At 42.4% G+C, this 16,376-nt stretch overlaps 1 protein-coding gene across 3 annotated transcripts in view; it reads left to right on the plus strand.

Annotated features, from left to right (window-relative positions):
- Positions 1 to 16,376, plus strand: part of APBB2 (amyloid beta precursor protein binding family B member 2) — a 243,694-nt gene that overhangs the window by 215,826 nt on the left and 11,492 nt on the right. The window lies entirely within an intron of this gene.

A 16,376-nucleotide genomic window follows, 5' to 3' on the forward strand; every position in this document is an offset into this window, starting at 1 on the left:
AATAAAAATATAACAATAACAAAAATAAAAACAGCACTCAACTCACAGACCCACTTACAGGCCAAAGACCTTTTTGAATGAAGTGGTCTTTGCCTGCCGTTGGAAGGATAGCAGAGAGGGAGCAAACCTAGCCTCCCTTGGGAGGGAATTCCACAGCCTGGGAGTGGCCACCAAAAATGCCCTCTCTTGGGTTGTCACCAAACTCACCTCTGATGGCAGCGGTCTCAAAAGAAGGGCCACTCCAGGCATGCTCGTATGGAAGAAGGCAGCTGTTCAGGTAGCCTAGTCCCAAGGACTTTATAGGTCATATGGCACTTTGAATTCTTCCCTGAAACAGACAGGTAGCCAGTGAAGCTGCTGTAACAAGGAAGTCATGTGCTCCCTGTAACTGGCCCCGCTCAACAATCTGGCCGCAGTATTCTGGACCAGCTGAAGGGTCTGAACAGTTTTCAAAGGCTGGTGGCATTGTCTTCCATACTCTGAGAACTGATATTAAATGTTACAAATTATCATTTAGTGTTCACCAGTTTAGCGCTCTGCCAACTATCCAACTTGCCGTGAAGTACAGAAGTCCAATAATGAAAAGAGATGCTGCAATTCTCAAACCAAACTTAAATGTTGACAGATGGCCATAAGAAAATAGAAGTGTTCTTCTAAGAAATGTCACTAAACTCAATTCTCCAATATCTTCAGGCTTGATTCTTCAGCTATGCCAAGAAAGGAAGTATGTTTTATAGCAGTGATGTGCATCTTTTTCGCCTATTAACTAAACCTAATAATTTGAAAATGTTGAGCAGCTCCTGTCAAATGTGTGGGATAGGTCATATAGTTTGCTCTGTTGACTTAGGCTAGGAAACGATAAGAATGTATTAAATAATGCTCCAAAACAATTGCCCGATGGTTCTTATAGACTGGCAACTCAGTCCTAAGTATCTACTCCATTATGACATACTTGTGATGTTGCATTGATGTAGGTTTAGGTGCTAGTGCAGCAACAGTTTTATCAGATTGTAAAGGAAAACACCCAGGGAACTATAATTCATTTCCTTTTTCCTTTTTTCCTTTTCCTTTTTCTCCATGTTGTTGTGACTTTGTGAAGCAGGAGATAGTATTCAGAGCTATATGTATGCTGCAATTATATAGAAGCTTGGACAAGGTGAAAAAGATGGTACCTGGCATCAAAATCAGCTTTCTTTTCTGTTTTAAAGCAAGTTTGTAGACCTTATGGTAGTGAATCTGTGCTTGAAAGGATTGCTGAATAAGACTTCCAGCAGTCAAAATTGGAACTGCAGTGCTTTGTATGATTCCTTGTCTGTCCCCATTATTAGCAGAAGCAGAATACACTGCTTCTTAAAGTATAAGCAGTGTATTCTTCTTAAAATGTAAGGCTGCGTAAAATAAGAAAAAGATATAAAAAGCTTGCTTCCAATAAGTCATACACGTTGCAGAATTCACCTTTTAATAATGCAGAATTTGAATTACCTTGTCATAAAATTCTGACTTTTTTAAAGTACTGTGTCATATTTTATGCCCTGGCCATATTTTATTAGAAACATGTAAACATGTTTCAGTTAAAATCTGTTGAGTTGTTATTCTGATTCCTTTAGGACTTCTAAAGCTTATCAGTCATTAGAGCAGTAACACATCTCCAACCTCTCCAACCATAGTCTTTAAGTAAAAACTAAGTGCTAAATATCTCAGTTCAAATGTATAAATTGGAAACAGTCGGTGGTGGTATCATTCAGAAGTATTCCTTCCTGCTGTCAGTGAGATGAAGTTGCTTATATGTGAAATGCTAGCAAGAGTCTGAGGATATAGTTCAGCATCTCACCCCAGTTTTAAATTCCAATATATTCATGATTTTAAACATTAACTTTTGATGCTGTGTCAGAGTCATTCTTAAGTCTTAACAGTCTAAAGTCACTCTTAAATCTTAACAGGTATTTACCCAAGATTTTATTCTAATATCTCTTAACTAATAGAGCAAACATTCCATGTCACAAACCCTTATATAGGTAGAATACTGTTAAAATAGGTGATTGATAAGACATTTTGGATGTCTGCATGATTTAAATCCCCATCAGTTTCATGTGTGTGTTCAGAAATATAGTATAGATCTATGGAACACTGTGAATGCCACATCACTGAGTTTAGGCACCTATGAAGCCAGTAATACAAGCACACACACACACACACACACACACACTCTGCATAACATAAGTTATAGCATAAGATAACATACACAATGATGTTACATAGCACTTGCATTATAGAGGTGCAAAGTGTTCAAAGTGCTTCATATGGCTTATCTCAGGACAGTTTTGTGAGATATTGTCCCCAGATTGAAACTGAGGATGAGATAATGGATTGCCTAAGGGTATTGGTGTGTTTGTGGCAAAAGCAAGATTTGAACCAATCATTCAAAGTCTATTAAAAAATCCAGCACAATACAAAAAAAGTAAATTTAAACAAAAATGGATAAAAACTACAAAAATCTTTTTTTTAAAAGCACGTAAGATATTCATAATGATGACATTCCTCTTTGCTCTAGTCTAAAGCCATGATTTTTTGACATTGCCTCTTTAAATATCATCTTCTCTTGGAAGTGCAAAGATTGGTGTGACTTGCTTTCCATACACACTTCTGCCAACTGTTTCCCTTATGCCAACTGTTTCCCTTATTTGCGTGTGTTATTTTAAGCCTCTCTTCCACTGCTGATATTTGTGTGCTGCCTCCCTTTCTAAATTCAACTGGTACCTGTTGGCCTCATTATATGTTTCCAAAAATACTTATGGACTTGGGCACAACAGGACCTAAACCAGAACAGCGGGTGAACAGAAACAGAATAGTTGCAGTGCACCTTGTTAAGGAAAGCAGGCAAGGAGGGTCTTAAGTGTTAACAACAGGGCTGGAGCGGTCTGTGTGAATGCTTTCTAACTCTCTCTCTCTCTGCTCTGTTTTTCATGCTTTTCCGGGATACAGAGAAAGGTAAAATGTCTTTCACTATTTTCTTTTCTTCCTGTCTTTCATCACCAGCATTAAGTCATTGTTGCCTTGCAAATCATGGTGAAGCAAATACATTATTTGAGTATGAGTTTTAATCATGAGAATGTATTGTTTTTGCCTTATCAGATGGCAGTTCTGTAACGTCTTTGAAGTCTAAAGGGGATGGGTCCAAGGGAAGGGGCGAGGCCACCTGGCAACCCCAGAGGGCTGGATTGGGATCCCATAAGGACCAGATTTGGCTCCTGGGCCTGAGGTTCTCTCCCCCCCACACACAGGCTTTAGACAGGCACTCTTTAGTAGTTCTTTCTCTTTCTAGGAGTTTGGTCCAAATGTTATTCAACATGTTATTCAAGATCATAAAATGTTATTCAAATGTTATTCAAGATCATAAAACCTAATGCTGTTGAGTGCTAGAGGAGACACATCCTTCTCCAAACTGAGGAGGAAAAGGGGACTTCCTCTCAAATGAACCTTGCATGGTTCTAAATCAGCCTTCCCCAAACTGGTGCCCTGCAGATATGTTGGGAGCACAGCTCCCATCATCCCTAGCTAGATGGTTATGCTGGCTGGATGATAGGAGTTATAGTCCAAAACATCTGGAGGGCACCAGATTGGAGAAGGCTGTCCTAGATATTTTGGCCCACTCCTGATTCTCCAATTCAAAAACAAATTAACACTACAGCCTTACATATGTCTACTCAGAAGCGAGTCTCATTGAATTCAGTGGGGCTTACTCCCAGGTGAGTGGGTGTAAGATTTGCAGCTTCAGTTTTTAAAATCTCATCAGATATAGTACTAGGTTGTGGACTGGGAAGAACAAAGCTGCCTGGCCTAGCTCTGATCAACAGGTTTGCTGCCAATGAGCCAGAGTTCCTTGAGGAGGAACAAGAAGGAAGAGTTAGATCCGAGGGAGAGAAGGCAATCAGGGCTGCTTTCCCATAGCTTATCTGTTAAGCCTCTCAAGGGTGATTTCCCATTTCTTCAGAAAGCAACTTGTATCCTTAAAGTTTTGCAGACTGGTGGAAACAAGTAAGGCGTTGTAACGTACCAACATTCAGGTCAACGGCACATGTCCCTTTTTTTTCTGACACAGAGATTAAACTTGTATTGGGGAAACGGGGGTCCTGGTCTTCTGCAAAAGGTGGTACAAATAACTAATATCAGATGTATGTATCAAGAACCCAATACTTCCTTATTTCCTTTGTTCCTAAAAGTCACAGAAATTTGGCAATAGAAAGGGAAATACTATAGAATACTTCCTAGGCCTTGACCCGTTTTCATCCGTTATGTAGGATGATTGGCCTAGGGAAATGGGTGAACTTTTATCGCAGTACCGATCATGCAGCCTAAGAAATGATCATAGGATAGGCTAGGAGCGATAAACATGAGCTATCCTTCTCTTGTTGGCAAAATCTTTTGGTTACTTTGTGCCATCTGATAAGAACGGGCAAAAGAACACTGTGGCAGAGATTCTGCAGAAATCATAATGTGGTATTGTGATTCTCAGAAAGCAGGCTGTAGCCCAGCTTTCTGAGAATCACAGCTTTTCTTTCTAAAGCAAAATTTTCACCTTTATGGCTTTCAAGGTGGGGCCAATACCTTGTGAAACCTCAGAAGCCAGAAGGTAACTAGATAAGTTGTCCTTGCCCAGCCAGTACCCTCAAGATGTGTTGGACTACAGCTGCCATCATCCACAGCCACTGTGGCCATTGGTCGTGCTGACTGGCTGTGATGGGAGTTGTAGTCCAGTCTACCTGGAGGGGCACTAAGTTGGGGAAAGCCGGGATACAGTTTATGTTGTGGGGGTTGGGGGAGGATTCAGTGTCCAGCTTAGCTCTATGTCCCTCCCATGTAATAGCAAAACCAGAAAAAAAATATACAAAATGGTTAACGTTCAATAATACATTACCCAAACTAGGAGAAATCATCCATATTTCCATAATTTGGCTTTTCTTGGTACAATTTTATATATCGATATAGATAAATAGCACAGCCCTGAATATTGATCTGAAGTGTTTATTATAATAACTCTCATGAAAGAGTGGAAACTTGAGTAGCTCAGTTCTTGGTATTGTTGATTTCCTGACTTGGCTGAAGACAATAATGGGCATTCACAGAAATTGCTCTGTGACCTTCATGTGAAGGTCACACGAAGGACACAGAGGCGTGGAGGTGGGAAGGTGCTGTCATTATCCCAGGAGTTTCTTTCCTGCACAGTTCCTGCAAAGTCATCCTTCTACTGGCTCTTCCACACCCCAGCATACATATGAGGCCAGTAGGAAGATTCTGCAAAGGTCTGGAATGCAATGTCCTCTCCCTGCTGATTACTTCCTTAAAGAATCAGTAGTTCTCTAGAGCTTGAAGAAACAGAATTGGCAAGCTGTTGAGCTACACTGGGGGAAGCAAGAGGAAGGGGAGGGGAGGAGCAAAGGCAGGAAAAAGAGGACATAGGTGGCCACTAGAGAAATAACCTCAACAGTTATTTGCAAAGCTGCTCATAGCAGTGCTTAAAAATAGTGAGGCTTTTATACAGTGCCTAGTGAGTTTAGGTGAATAATTTTTATTGCTGTTGTTACTAGTTGTGACAGACTGCCAGGACTCACCGGCCTCCAGGAAGACAGGAGGCAGCTGCAGGAAGGCGGGGCAAAACAGTTAAAAGGAAGGGAACTAGGAGGGAGAGGGCAGGACACAGGAGGGAGGAAGAGATCTCTGATGGAGAAGAGGGGAAGGTGAGAATGTGGAGAGGAGAGGAAGACCTCTGTGGAGAGACAAGAATGGTGTCCCTGTAGGTCTCCCAGGCAAACCACTCTCACTAAACCCAGGCTTAGCCTTAATATCAGAGGAGCCACCTGAGAGCGTTCAGTTAACATCTCCGGAAGGCTACCAACCCACACCTGGAGTCAGCTATCAGTGAGAGAGTTTAGTGGAAGGGGAATGGTGCAACTGGAGCCCCCTTTCCAGCATATTGTGGCCCTCTGAGCGTCCACTAGAGAAGCAAGAAGTGAAGGCTCCAGAAAAACTACAGAGGAGAGCCTGCTGTGGAGTGGCAGGAATAGGAATGGGACCTATAAGGGGGAGAAAGGCGGAGCTCTTACCCTTAGTAAGAGAAACACGGTCTCCAACTTACCTGTACCTAGTGAAGTATCTGAGGTCTGCCAGCTTTCCTATACCCACTGAAATATGGTGTCTGTGTTACCATGATACTAATAGAGGAAGATCTGTATAATGTGCACATCCCAGATGATCTTGCCACACTATTATTATTATTATTATTATTATTATTATTATTATTATTTTAAATATAAAGGTACAGAGTACTCAGAGGTTCTCTGAAGTACTGTCAGGATTGAGCCCAGGCTTCCTGGTTTGGTTTCTGACTCAAATTGAGAGGCGGAGGCAGAAGTAGAAGAAGCCCAGCCGGGACAGGGAGCAGGGGAGGAAATTCCCCCGGACTCTCCAGGAGTCAGTGATAAATCTTCCCAGGGACTTATCAACCAGGAGGGGACTGTCTTCCCCCTTCCCTGTGGGAACCTGGTATCTGTTGGAGGAAGAAGGAGGACCTGCGTTGACAGATGGCAGAGCTCGCTGTCTCGTTAAGCGGGGGGAGATGGGAGGCGTTCCACCAGAGTGGCAGCCTGTCAGAAGTTGACCCTGCCTGGAGAAGACCAGAAAAAGCTTGTGGAGCATGGTGAAAGATCTGTTCAGTAGTTGAAAGGCAACTGCCCTGTTTCAGTAGTTCTCTTACCAAAGCTCTGTTTTATTAGTTACTTTAGGCCCAGAGGGCATCTCCCAGCCTTTTTAGTCACTTGAGGTGTGAAGAGATGCTATTAACTGAATAAAGAGCTTGGGAGACTCTCTGTTGCTTCACTACTCAACAGGAGTGCTTGGAATCCTTGACAGGTACATTTACATAGGGCTTTCTGGTTCTTTCAATCCCTACAACTCCATCTTTTTCTTATTTTACATTTTAAATTTCCAGAAACCTTTGTTCATGTACACAATCTGCAGGAATGAAGTCAAGAGGATTATTCAGCTGCCCTACCAAGCACTGTCTAAGTCCATATACTTAATGGAGCTCAAATGCTTATGAAAGTCACCAGTTTTGATAGCATCAGGGAATTCTTCTCTTGAAGGCTAAAACTTCGTGAACTGCAACAGTACAATCTTCTTAGTATGCCCTGGAGGGAGCACTGCTAAGGGATAAGAAAGTGGTTTTCCTTGGTATTCATATTTCATAACCTGTATGGAGGACTGAAAGATGCATTATTTTGCTTAAAGTGGAAAAGAACTGTGGTACTGAAATTCTGAAGTACAGGCTCACAAAGAATATAAGCAACCATGGTTGGGCTTAACTGTTGGACACTAGCTGAGGTCTGATTGAATTTCACAAAACAATGGACTGAATACTGACATTTGGTTGGAAGGCACAGTTCTTTGTGTCTTTCATTTTGCTCTGAGCCAGAAAATAACGTACTGACCAGAATACAAGGCTAGTTTGAACAGCAAGTCTGTCTTGCTGTCCCTCTCCTCAGTGTAACCTGTCTAAGGATGAATTAGAAAAAAATTACACATCATGATATGCAGAAGAGGTCTAGAGAAATAATATATAAAAATAATGTATTAGTGATAAAATTGGAACAAATGTTTTGCAAAAATTGCCACTTGTGGAGATATGTCCGCTGCGTTGGGTTCCTGAGAGCAGCTAATTTTCCTCAGATCAAGCAGGCTTCTCAGGAGGGGCATAGAGTATGCCACCATGTTGCCATACATGTGAAAGTTTATGTACAAGAATTAAAGACCTCCATATAAGATACAAGACTCTTTACACCTGTCCAACACAGCTGTATGATAAATCAAGATTGCTCCATACAGCATTAACTTGAGCAGCAAGACGGCAGTTCATAGTGTGGCCCACAACACAAGTCTCAAACAAGACTGCGAGTGGGAGAATGTGTTAGTCCACCCTGTCCCTGTCAATAGCAGTACTTATAGCAGCAGAGTGTGGGGAGGGGCTTCCTTCCTTCTCTCTTCCTTCTTAGTTTGCCTGTGTGGATTGCAGGTAGTGCTGTTAATACAAAAGACTGAGGGTTCTTTGGAAGCAGATATGCAGGAAAGAGGAAGAGGGAATTCTACTCCACTTTTAACTATGTTGAAGGTGAGGGGCAGCCTGGAGTCATTGGTACCTGAGACAAAGGAAAGTGATGCAGGAAGGAGTGGTTATTTTTCCCCACAGGCACCCATATATAGAGGGGGGGGGAGTGTTTAATGAAGACTGTTGACCCTGTGATGAAGATTCCAAATTGATATTCTGGCAGCATGATCCTACAGCAGTCACTTTCAGCATAACCCTTTCTCTTATGAGGATGGGGGAAGTGCTGATGTATGTTGCTCTGCATTTCTTGGAGGAAGAGGTAGGATGAGAATATAATGCCAAAATCAAAAGCCTGCCAAACCAATTCAGTTTCTAGTAGCATCCATCCATTTTCTGAGCCATCTCAGTGGTGGTTCAGGAAGAAGCAGATTCAGGAGGCACAATAGCAATAGTGTGCTCTTGAGAGGTCCCCCCCCCCCAAGCCCCGACACACCCAGGCAGCAGCAACAGCTGGCTTTCCACAGGCTTCAACATTGGAAGAAAGACCGTGGGACCCAGGAGAAGCTTATTGGGCTGAAATTGCTGACTTACCAGAAGATAACCCTGGGAGTGGGGAAGTCTTGGTAGCCAAAAATAAATAGGCAGCTAAGGGAGCTGTATTAACAGTGTTGAATAATTAGAAAGGCTGAGGAGGAGATGAGTCCCTCTATGAAGAACAACAGGATTGACACATGGGGTTTAGTGGATGTGGCCAACCTCATAGGAAAGTGGGGGCATGATCTTACAGCTCCAGGGCACTTTCATTTTTTAGTGGCTACCTAATTTCTACAATCTTTTATAAGATCAGCTCCTTTTGATGGCAACAGCATTCTCATGTTAGGACATTCCCATCACTTTTCCTGTGGTAGTTAGTTTTCTCAGTATAAGTCTGAAACGATTGTGAATCTCATCAACCACTCCAAAATCACCTTAAACCTATACAACATTGCTCTTCAGAAAAATGAGTGTAGCACCGGACAGAAAAAAAGGGTTGGATAGGAAGGATGATTGTCATGATTAGCTATTCATTTCTTATAAATTAATTATGCAAGAAAGTTAATTCATTAAATGTTAATGAATGAACAATAATCAAATGTTATTCAGAAAAATCGGGACTGAATTTCAAAGGCAATTGAAACCTCACATATGAAAACCGTCATTGTTTGCGAGATGTTCGATCAGCTGAGAATGCTGAAGCAGGGAAAAATGTACCCTGTGGAAGCTCAAGGGGGCAGGAACAGTTTCCTGCTCAAGCCGTTTATGTGTAACCTTTTAAAAGTGCAACCTCTTGCTGCAACACCAAAAACGAATGTGTGGCTCTGGTCCCATCATTTTTTATTAATACAAATTCGTTAACGTCTTTCAGGTTGCATTTAATTGGGATGTCTCACGGGGCATTAGTGTAATGACTAGCCTAGCTCATGCTGGACAATGTTCACATAAATTCTCTTTTATGTCACTACATTTAACCATCACTGCACAGTTTAATGGCGCTTAACTGGGTGTTAAATTGGCATGACAATCGAAGCCCTATCAATTAGTTCTGAAGCATAACTGTTTAAGAGAATAGAAGTAAAAGAACTGAATTTTTTTCCATGTTTGTTCAGTTTCACTTTAAAAAAAAAATTGAAGGTATTCTTTCCCCTTTGTGCTCTAATAAACTGACCTGGAGAACTTAAACTAAAGGATTTTCTTTTTTCTTATAGCTCATCAACAAAACCAAGCCACAGCCTTGCATAGAATTACATTTCATTGATTCCTCCTGCCACTGCCACCTCCCAAATCAGCTTGTTTTCTGGCTTTGGTTTGGAATAACAGCTCAATCTAATTGTACTGATGTTTCAGAGTTACTGCCAGGCAGAGTGTAGAAAGTATATGCATAAAGGTGAATGCCTGTTTTTGTAGAAGATTGAACATCACATGGCAGATATTAGAAAACTATGCTCTGGGGCCCCATTTGGCACCATTTTTTAATTGAGCAATGTCAGGACAGCCACATTAACTTTGCCCACTACCTCAACTCCTGTATTAGCCAAAGCGAAAGAGGCTCTGGCAATCCCAGGCATGTATTTGCAGTATGCCATCCTTTGTATTCCTATCTCCAGAGATAGTTTATGTAGCTCCCTGTTGCATATCTGGTTGCCAAGGTGAGGTAATTGCTGTCTTTTTTTTAACTTGGGCACTTCTAGTTGTGATTTAAACAAATAAAAACATATATATTGGGCTCATGAAATTTAATACCTTCGAAATTTAACACCACTTTTCCACATATTTACCTCCCAGCACAGATGTTTGGCTAGAGGCAGAGTCAGTGGGCAGGTGCCTGGCTTAAGAAGAGCATTGTTGTTTTTGTTGTTCAGTCGTTCGGTCGTGTCCGACTCTTCGTGACCCCATGGACCATAGCACGCCAGGACTTCCTGTCCTGCGCTCTCTCCCGGAGTGAGCTCAAGTTCATATTCATTGCATCGGTGATGCTATCTAGCCATCTCATCCTCTGTCATCCCCTTCTTTTGCCTTCAGTCTTTCCCAGCATCAGGGTCTTTTCCAGAGAGTTTTCTCTTCGCATTAGGTGGTCAAAATATTTGAGCTTCAGCTTCAGTATCTGTCCTTCCAATGAGCACTCAGGGTTGATTTCCTTTAGGATGGACTGATTGGACCTCCTTGCAGTCCAGGGGACTCGTAAGAGTCTTCTCCAGCACCACAGTTTGAAAGCATCAATTCATCGGCGCTCAGCCTTCCTTATAGTCCAGCTCTCACAGCCATACATTACTACTGGGAAAACCATAGCTTTGATTAGACGGACCTTTGTCGGCAAGGTGATGTCTCTGCTTCTTACTATGCTGTCTAGGTGTGCCATAGCTTTCCTCCCAAGGAGCAAGCGTCTTTTAATTTCATGGCTACAGTCACCGTCTGCCGTGATCTTGGAGCCCAAGAAAGTAAAATCTGTCACTGCTTCCATTTCTTCCCCTTCTATATGCCAGGAAGTGATGGGGCCAGATGCCATGATCTGAGTTTTTTTAATGTTGAGTTTCAAACCAGCTTTTGCACTCTCCTCTTTCACCCTCAACAAGAGACTCTTTAGATCCTCTTTGCTTTCTGCCATTAGGGTGGTATCGTCTGCATATCAGAGGTTGTTGATAATTCTCCCGGCAATCTTAATTCCGACCTGTGATTCATCCAGGCCGGCGTTTCTCATGATGTACTCTGCATATAAGTTAAATAAGCAGGGTGACAATATGCAGCCTTGTCGTACTCCTTTCCCAATTTTGAACCACTCGGTTGTTCCATGTCTGGTTCTTACTGTTGCTTCTTGACCTTCGTACAGGTTTCTCAGGAGACAGGTAAGGTGGTCTGGTACTCCCATCACTTTAAGAATTTGCCACAGTTTGTTGTGATCCACACAATCAAAGGCTTTAGCGTAGTCAATGAAGTAGAAATAGACGTTTTTCTGGAATTCTCTTGCTTTCTCCATGATCCAGCGAACGTTGGCGATTTGATCGCTAGTTCCTCTGCCTCTTCGAAACCCAGCTTGTACTTAAGGTAGTTCTCGGTTCGCATACTGCTGAAGCCTAGCTTGTAGGGTTTTGAGCATCACCTTGCTGGCATGTGAAATGAGTGCAATTGTGCGGTAGTTTGAACACTCTTTGGCGTTGCCCTTCTTTGGAATTGGAATGTAAACTGACCTTTTCCAGTCTTGTGGCTACTGCTGAGTGTTCCAGATTTGTTGGCATATTGAGTGCAGCACTTTAACAGCATCATCTTTTAGGATTTTAAATAGGATTTTAAATGCTGTCATCTCCACTAGCTTTGTTGTTACTAATGCTTCCTAAGGCCCACTTGACTTCACTCTCGAGGATGTCCAGCTCAAGTTCAGTGACCGCACTATCATGGCTATCAGGGACATTCAGATCTTTCCTGTATAGTTCTTCTGTGTATTCTTGCCACCTCTTCTTAATCTCATCTGCTTCTGTTAGGTCCCTGCCTTCTTTGTCCTTTATCATGCCCATCTTTGCACAAAACGTTCCCTTGAGATCTCCGATTTTCTTGACGAGATCTCTAGTCTTTCCCATTCTGTTGTTTTCCTCGATTTCTTTACATTGTTCATTTAAGAAGGCCTTCTTGTCTCTCCTTGCTATTCTCTGGAACTCTGCATTCAGTTGGATATATCTTCCCCTTTCTCCCTTGCTTTTCGCTTCCCTTCTTTCTTCAGCTACTTGTAAAGCCTCATCAGACAGCCACCTGCCTTTCTTGCATTTCTTCTTCTTTGGGATGGATTGAGTTGCTGCCTCCTGAACAATGTTACGGACCTCCGTCCATAGTTCCTCAGGCACTCTTGTCTATCAGGTCTAATCCCTTAAATCTATTCCTCACCTCCACTGTATATTCATAAGGGATATGATTTAGGTCATACCTGAATGGTTTAGTGGTTTTCCCTACGTTCTTCAATTTAAGCTGAAATTTTGCAACAAGAAGCTCATGATCTGAGCCACAGTCAGCTCCAGGTCTTGTTTTGACTGACTGTATAGAGCTTCTCCATCTTTGGCTGCAAAGGACATAATCAATCTGATTTCGATATTGACCATCTGGTGATGTCCATGTGTAGAGTTGTCTCTTGTGCTGTTGGAAAAGAGTGTTTGCTATGATCAGCGTGTTCTCTTGGCAAAACTCTATTAGTTTTTGTCCTGCTTCATTTTGTACACCAAGGCCATGCCTGCCTGTTATCCCGATTATTTCTTGACTTCCTACTTTAGCATTCCAATCCCCTATGATGAAGAGGACATCTTTTTTTTGGTGTTAGTTCTAGAAGGTGTTGTAGGTCTTCATAGAACCCATCAACCTCAGCTTGTTCGGCATCAGTGGTCGGGGCATAGACTTGAATTACTGTGATGTTGAATGGTTTGCCTTGGATTCGTACTGAAATCATTCTATCGTTTTTAAGATTGTACCCCAGTACTGCTTTTCCCACCCTTTTGTTGACTGATTCCCAAGATGTCAATGTTCAATCTTGCCATCTCATGTTTGACCACCTCCAGCTTACCTTGATTCATTGATCTGACATTCCAGGTTCCTAAACAATATTGTTCTTTACAGCATCGGATTTTCTTTTCACCACCAGACACATCCACAGCTGAGTGTCCTTTCGGCTTTGGCCCAGCCGCTTCACTGTTTCTGGCGCCACTTGGAAATACCCTCTGCTCTTCCCCAGTAGTATATTGGACACCTTCCGACCTGAGGGGCTCATCTTCCGGCATCATATCTTTTAGCCTTGTGATGCGTTCCATGGGGTTTTCTTGGCAAGAATACTGGAATGGGTTGCCATTTCCTTCTCCAGTGGACCACATTTTGTCAGAACTCTCCGCCATGACCTGTCCGTCTTGGGTGGCCCTGCACGGCATAGCTTATGGCTTCACTGAGTTACGCAAGCCCCTTCGCCACAACAAGGCAGTGATCCATGAAGGGGGAGAGAAGAGCATACAGAATAGCAAACACTGATGACAGGAAAAGTGAAGTAAGGGCTCTATCAGTTAGCCTTTTGGCTGGTCTGAGCTGACCTGCATACAAGTGGGTTTGAAGCAAGCAAAAGTGGTTGTACCAGAATGCTGGTTATAAGCGGAACATACATCTCTCACACTCCCAATACCTAATTCTTCATCCATGGACAATCCCATGCCCCTGTCCCAAATAATGAAGCAAGTCTTGTCAAGCTCAGTTGTGTCGTTTGGGTTCGCTCTCCAGGCTTGCATATTGAACATTCCATAAGAACTTAAGGATTGCTTTGGCAAATTAGACCAAGGGTCATCTAGTCCAGCATAATGACCTGGTTTGCATGACATGTTGTGGCACATCATGGGTTATTTAACTGACAGTAAGCCATGGTACCTATGGGCACCACTTTACATATCTAAAAGCCCCTTTGGGGTTGTCATGTCATGCGAACCCAGTGAGTGTGGGTTATGCGAGGGTTAAACAACCCTCGCATAATCCATGGTCCGTTCTAGGGTTATGCAAACCCATTGTGCGAACTGGCCTACTCTCTCGGAGAAATTTGCAAGCAGGGCAAGAAGGCCATCCCCTGTTGCTTATCCTTGGCCTCTGAAAAATCTCTTTGTGCATCTCTTTGTCACTGCTTTACCCTCATCAAACATACACAAGAGGAATCCACAAAAGAAAAAGAGAGAATACTGGCTCCACATTAAAGTTGCTTCATCTTCACCCAATAGCCGAAGTTCTCAAACAATTTCTCATTCCAAATGTGGCCTAATAAGACTTTCCTGTTGCATGATATGTAAACCCCTAGACAATAGCACGACCTTCTAGGAGTTTAATTCCCTGACATAAGCACTAGTCTGACCTGTTTGTTGTCCCCCCTCCCCCGCCCTCATCTCCACACTTGAAGTAGTAGTGTCATGAATATAGTGTTGGACTGGAGAGACCTGAATTGAAATATTTGCTCAGCCTTAAAAGACACTGAGTGACTTTGGGCCAGTCTCAACCTACTGTTCAATCCCTATGCGGATAAAACAGGATAACTGCATATATACTACCCTGAACATCTTGGATAAAGGACGAGACCCAAATGCAAAAACATTTCTAGTTTCCCTGCCTTGTAGAGAATTGGTAAAATGCAGAAGGCCTGTAGGTTTTCCAGCATGGAGCTGAGAAGTCTGCAAGTTCCTCAGTAAAGCAGGTAAACAGTTTGCCCATAAATCTCTCCTCATATTAATCAGCTTGAAATGAGCTAGAATACAATTGAGGTTAACAGAACAAGTGATCCACAAAGGATTCTGCAGTGAAGGAGATGGATAAGAAAGCAAAGTTGAAGTCTCTGGTGATGAGTTCAGTACTGAACAATTCTTGCTGTGCAAAGACAATATCCTCTTGACCTCCCTGGCCTTTGCGCAGGAGATTAGTATTATCATGAATGTTCAAGGTCAATGAATCTTGGTGATAATACAGGAAAGGTGTGAATTGGAGCTATCTAATGGTTCATGTGGAAGAGAAGTGTCTGAAACACAGCAGGGGTTGAACTAGGTTGGTTTTCTCCAGGAGCATTTAAAAAGAACCTCTGCCTCAGTTCAACATCCTTGTAAACTGTGGCTATGGATTTTCCTAAGCTACCTACTTGATTAATTATTGAAGTCACCCTATCCTCTGGACCTTGCCGGAAGGAAAGATCCACATTTGATTGCTTATGTTGATAGATGATTTCATAGCAGATGGTTGCTGGTTCTCACCCCCACCCCCTCCAACATTTGTGTCTAATGTGTTTGGCTTAAAAGAAAAGAGGGACGGAATCTGCTGATGCGTTTTTTTGCCTGTGGCAACAGCTTTGCCAGCTAATAGGCCAAACTTGAGGAATCATGATATGTGCAGCAAGCTGCACTTCATAAATCTATTGACATTTTAGATCTCAATGTGGACAACTAAGGAGAATAATTGGGGGAAGGGGATCATTTCGGGGGGGAGGGAGGAGGAATAATTTTTCACTAGGGGAGACAGGGATTCTCAGCACAGTTGAACAGCATATATAACAGCCTACAGTTTCATCCTGGCTATATTCAGGATGAAATTACAAAAAAACAGTCAAGAGCATTTCTTGTGGTTTCATTTTAATACCTTATAATCATTATAACAGCATTAGCAGATTTTAAAGATCTGCATTTTAGTGCCAGTGGTTTGGTTTTTAACTCCTGTACCTGTCAGCTGTTTTAGCTGTTCTAATCTATGGTGTATTTTATAAGTATTATGCTGGTATGAGTCTCTGCTGGGTTTTTTAATTGTTCGTGGATTTTATTGTATTTTAAACTACACAACACCTAGAGGGACTTCTTCTATGATGGAGTTTAAGATATTTAACAAATAAGTATATCTCCAGCAGTCACACACACCCATCTTGTTTGAAGCAAAAGGATTTGTGCCTCTGGCATGCTTCGCTAGCAGAGAGACTCATTTAATTCTTTAGTCACTCAGTGGGCCAGTTTGCATGATAAAAATAAGCCACCATGGCTTATTTAAATAACCCATGGGCTGGTTGTTTTCCCCTCCAACAAGTCATGCTGCCCGGGTTTGGACGACATGACAAGCCGCACCCAGGTGCCAATTATGGAAATCACACACCACGATTTAATCATGCAAACCAGTACATAGAACCATTGAGCTGGCCAAAAATTCAGATGCTCATCTGATCAGAAACCTGGGAAGGGAACATCCCCCCCCACTGCCCTTCCTAAATGGTGCC

Source organism: Heloderma suspectum, chromosome 5 (assembly GCF_057233095.1).
Source record: "Heloderma suspectum isolate Gila_16-S chromosome 5, 16-S_ref, whole genome shotgun sequence".
In the NCBI taxonomy this organism is placed as follows: Eukaryota; Metazoa; Chordata; class Lepidosauria; order Squamata; family Helodermatidae; genus Heloderma; species Heloderma suspectum.